Below are 6,047 nucleotides of genomic sequence, written 5' to 3' on the forward strand. Positions count from 1 at the left end.
TTTCTGTTTATTTTCTGGATGAATGGGCAAACATTCCCACAGACACACTCCAAAATCTTGTAGAAAGCTTGCCAGAAGAGGGGAAGTTGTTAGCAAAGGGGGACCAGCTTCACATTAGTGCTTATGGACATGGAATGGGATGTCATAAAAATTTCTGCGGGTGTAATATATAGGTGTCCCAATACCTTTGTCCATATAGCGTATGTCTGATAGGTGAGTGAACACAGATATGAAAGAAACGAAGATGATGCAAAAGAACCTGATGTTATATAACATGAAGCTGGCATATATTTCTTATATATTGGTGAATATATGTGTTACAAAAATCGCTGAAAGGGGCGTAATTCATTGATCTGAACAGTTGGAAAGAATCGGTTCGGGAAACTGAATCGAACTTCTCTTCACTATCAAAGAGCGGAGGCGTCATTACGTAACGACGTGTTCCGAGTTGACACGTACGTGCTCGCGATGTAAACAAACGGAGCGTGCTGCCTATGAATGCGATAGTGGACAAAATAAACAACATGCAAACAAACGGATTAAAGCTGGAGCCGATATACAGCTTTGACGAAGATTATAGAACAAGATCAGCTTATCGTTGAACGAAGGAATGAAAGGAATGAACTGAAAGGGGAATTCCACCGATTTTTCAAAATTTCTGAATAATTCGGTCGTTGAGATGTAAACAAATTGACTTAGAGTGATTTGATGTGACGTACTTCTTTATAGAGAAACGTACTGACCCAGGGGGGATATTTCACAAAGCGGGGGGGTTCACAAATATATATATATATATCAGTCAGCAAATTCATAACCATTCTGTGTTAGAACTTTCTCCACCACCACCACTGTGAACAATTCTGACTTGGCAAGTTTCTCTAGAACGAAGCATTTACATCAAATAATGACATTGACATTGACATTGAAATGACACTGTTTACATCTTAACGATTTAATTATGCAGACATTTTGAAAAACGGCGAAATTTCCCTTTAAGTAATACAAACCTGACCTACTCTTATTTTATTAATGCCCTAATTAATCAGTTAGTGTAGTTTTCTAGTTTTGCTCAAACGTACAACATATGTAATCTCTTGATCCTTAGTAGCTGTGTAAGCTACCACAGCCGCAACTAAACACTTCACAACAGTTCATATATAGTTCAATGTCCACAACACTCATAGTTTCTTTAAAGGGGAATTCCACCAAGTTTTCACAATTTCTGCATAATTAAGCGGTTGAGATGTGAGCTAAGTCATTTAGAGTGGTTTGATGTGAAATTCTCTGTTCTAGAGAAAAGTCAGAATTGTTCACAGTGGTGATGATAGGAACCAGACGTCGTTTTATATCCGGAGCATTTAATGATTCATTTATAGCTTCTTTCTCGAATCCAGCATGCCTCTAACAGCAACCTCACAAAAAGTTAGTACATGAAATGATTACAGATATGTTGTCTGATACATTGTTTGACAATAGTTTTAAGCTTTGGGCCTATTTTTGTAAATACATTCCTGGCAGAGAGGTACATGGATGACGTTATAAGGCAAAATAGTCCCTGAAGAAAATGTTATTTTTCTAAATGTACCACTGTGTAACATTACATTTAAAACTGACAGGATAGGTTCGCTGCACATTTTGGATAATAAATAAAATGGCATTTGTATAAACATCAACACCACTGTAAAGAAATATGAGTAGGTGATTTTACCTTTAATAATCCATTTCACAACAAAACTCTGAATGACTTTGATTACATCTAAACCACTGAACTATACCATTTAGTTTTCTGAAAACCAGTGAAATTCCCCTTTAACGTGTTTGACGTGTAACTTCTCGTTTGCAGAGAAACTTCATTAGTTTCCATACTAGTTTCCACATTTCACTGGAGTCACTGGATTTTTTCTACACTAGTCAGTTCTCACAAAATAAGACACTGGGTTAGGTTTAGATTTGCCATTTCTGGCTGGACTGTTTGGAAACAGAAAACTATTGAACGATTTTGCATTTCGTTCTAAGCAGTTTGTAGTGTGCTGTGCATGATTTGGTTTATAGCGCCCTCTACTGGCGCTAAAAACAAGTGGAAACCAAAAAACCTTAAAATCTATTTTAAGCCTAAGCCAAAACTTTATCACAAAGCTATTATAAAACAATGTGTCAGGCAGTGTATTCATAACCATTTCATGTAATATCTTTACATGAGAGTGCCTTTAGAGGTGGACGTCTGGTTCCTATCACCACCTCTGTGAACAATTCTGACTCTGTTTCTCTAGAACAGAGCATTTCACACCAAATCACTCTGAATGGCTTTGTTTACATCTCATTTAATTATATAGAATTTTTTAAACATCTGGAGTTTCCCTTTAAGAATATATCATTTTTATATGTTTAGACTGTAAAGTAAGCTTATGGTTGTTTTATCATTTCAGCCTGCACATTGTTTTGAAATGATATGTCTATTCTGTCTATACCGTCAAGGGGAATTCCACCAGCATTTCAAAATTTCTGTGTAATTTGATGGTTGAGATGTAAACAGAGTCATTTAGATTGGTTAAATATCACGTGGCTCATTGTAGAGAAACTTACTGACTTGAATTTCTTTACAATGGTGGTGATGGGAACCAGGGGTTATATTGACTACTGCACAAATATAGCCATTTTACCCTATTTAAAATGAACCTACACGTATCTTGTGAGTTCATATATGAAATGTTGGTCATGGCAAAAGAGTGATAAATCTGCAAAAATAAGTGTTCTATTTGACCTTATGCTGCCCTGCATATTAGGCCAAAAACATATTTCAAAACTATCAATAACGGTGTCTCAAACATCATGCAAAAACTTTGTGTAATTAGCTTTTAGGGGCATTAAATCCCTCAAACATCTGGTTCCTATCACCACCACAGTGAACAGTTCTGATTCTGTTTCTCTAGATTGAATCAAACTATTTAGAATGATTTTGTATATATCTTACTGATTTCCTTTTGTCAAAATTTTGAAAAATGTATGGAATTCCCCTTTAAGCCACTCTTTATTGTTAGCCACTGTCTTTGTTTCCTTATGATTATTATTATTAAGCAAATATATACATGTACAGGAGTATACATTCATGCCAAAACATTACACAAACATAGAATTAAAAAAAAATGATTGCAAATTAAAATACAAAGCATTTGTATGATGGGGAAAAAGAAGGAAACGTATTATAATATAAAGCATTTTAGAGTTACTTTTCCTTTAAATTGCTTTATCATTTTGTTCAAAAATGAGATATTAATAGCTTTTTTATTATGTCAGAGAGTCACTGAAAACCAATAAAAAAATAAAATAATCTGAAGTTAGGAGTGGATGACATAACCCTGGATTTATGTATATGAGATTTACCCAAAACTATTATTGTCACAACGTTATTAACAGCTCAGTTATCATCACAAACTACACACAGAATCTTTATGTTATTCAGCAGAATGAATGCATGGATAGCTGTAAGTGTCAGAAAAGATACACTGTATGCCCAAAAGTTTATAGACACCTGCTCATCCAACTTTCTTCTGAAATCAAGAGTGTTAAAAGGCAGTTTGTCTTCGGCTCTTCTGGGAAGACTTTACATTATATGCTTAAATATTGCTGTGAGGGTTTGATCGCATTCAGCTGTAAAAGCAATAGTGAGGTCAAATGCTAAGGTTGGATCCAATTCCACTCCAATTCATCTCAGGGGTACTGGATGGAGCTCCATCACTCCAGAGAACACAGTTCCACTGCTCCACAGTGCAATACGGGGGGGCTTTATTCTCCTCTAGATGACACTTCGGACTGGGAAGGATGACGTTATGCTCATGTGTGGCTGCTCCAGTGCATCCAAATCTGTTACTAAAGCTTTTCTATGGAGATTAGATCCAATGAGAGAGAAGAAAATTAAGCTCCACTCTTGCTTTAGATCTGAAAAATAATATCTGCTTTAACTGGAAATTAAAGAAATGAAAGAATAATTCTTTTGCACAGTTATAGATAGTGTATGAAATGCTATATCAATTATTTTAATATCTCAAGAGACTTTCTTGGTTGTTAGTCATTGTTCTCTTAGCTTTATTTGTTGCTACTTTCTCTCATTTAGGCACTGTTTAGTATGGATAATGGCTTTAAACTGAGAGCAGTCTGATTGTACCTGCTGGATATGACTGATTATTGGTTAACCTTATATCTCCTTGAGTGCATGTTTTGAAAAATAAGTATGGTCCAGACAGTGTCATTAGGTAGTGTTAATATGATTCCCCTGGTGAGTGCCTGATGGTGTTTCTGTACTTGATGTAAATGTGATTGTATACATTTACACGTACATTGACTGCTGAGATGCTGTTGGCTTCAGTTCACCACTTTGTCAGATCAGGAAGGGCACTAACAAATGATATTGTCTTTGTTATGTCCTAAAATATTTTACAATAGCACATTAGGTAATATGAATGTATATAACTATTGCAGCAGGCCTATAGTGTGGCTTAAAATTAGCAAACATTAGTCCTCTGATATGAAAAGAAAAAAGCAAAGCACCTTAGATAATTCAGCATGAGATTAGTACTGACTACTGGCAATCAAAGTCTATTAATAGAAAATGTAACTGGTTTGTGTGCATTAACATTGTTTTTTAACTACTCTGAATAAAAATGGCTCTGAAGGTATCTTTTAGCTTTTAGCTTACATTTATACCTGTAAGTTATGACTGGACTGGGCAAGAGAATGATTTTTACAAGAGGTGTAACAATTCACAAAACTCTGATTCTTGATTCTACACAATTTTTGAAACAGCAAAAATAAGGAATGGCTGAATTGTTCAATGCTTACATTTTCAATTTATTGGCTTGTTCAGCATTATGAAAGTACAATATTTGAAACAAAAACTGAACTTTATAGTGTCCCAATCTAATGCTTTAGTTCCAAGCTAACATGCTATACAACATATCATTGCTTAACAATACAGTACATGCATTGTGCACTAATACAGTACGATATATTGTATTGTTCCATCCCTAGATTTTACCTTTAAAGTATATAGCATTTAACTTATAACTTTCAGACATACAAATCTGACTGAGGATTGGGTAAGAGAGTGGCTTTTACTAGAGCTGAAACGATTCATAAAATTCAGATTTTGATTCAAAATGATACAGTGGTTCTCAGTTACAGTTTATTAGAGCATTTAACTTTATGAAAGTACAATATTTTAAACAGAATCTGTGCTTTATGATGGAATGCTTTAGCCACAAGCTAACACACTAGCTACAAGCTAACGTGCTAGTCATGATTCAGCAGTACAACGCAATATAATACAATATGCTGTGATACAATTCGATGCGTTGTATTGTTACATCCCTAGCTTTGACCTTTTTATGGTGTATAGCCTTTAATTTTTATATATTATAGCTTTTAACTTACATGAATATATAATTTAAAGGTTTATAAATTGACTGAGGGTTGACTAAGAGAGTGCCTTTTAACTTTTGAGGTGTATAAATCGAGTAACTTATGCTTCAAGAATAAACAGGATTGGCAGGCAGGAGTGAAAAATACTTGAGTAGTTCTAATTTGTTATTATACGCAAATATTATTTATGAAAGATTTATACTTTACTCTAGTGTTATTGAAACGGAATACCCTTAACGTTACTTTCACCCTGTTACATTTCATAGAGAAAAAAATACTATTATTCCTTACATTTTCATTTAGATCGTCAAAGTGGCCGTTGACTTCCACTCAAGTATAAAACTTTAAGTAAAGTATAGTTTTGGACCCACATTTCCATTTTTAACTGAGTAAGATTTTGAGAAAGTACTCATGTCTCCTACAGGTTCTTTGTCATTTTGTCCTGTGTAAAGGCGATGCGAATGAAATGTATTGGAGAAAATCAGTCTGACTGGTTCGCCTCTCCCTCCGAGTGCTCTGGTTGGTCACTGTCTATGATTGACAGGTCCATTAACCAATCATTTGCAAAGGAGGCGTCAGGGGATTTTCAAACCTCAGGAAAAGAGGAGAAAAACTTCCCAAAAGTACCGGTC

Source organism: Colossoma macropomum, unplaced genomic scaffold (genome assembly GCF_904425465.1).
Source record: "Colossoma macropomum unplaced genomic scaffold, Colossoma_macropomum, whole genome shotgun sequence".
In the NCBI taxonomy this organism is placed as follows: Eukaryota; Metazoa; Chordata; class Actinopteri; order Characiformes; family Serrasalmidae; genus Colossoma; species Colossoma macropomum.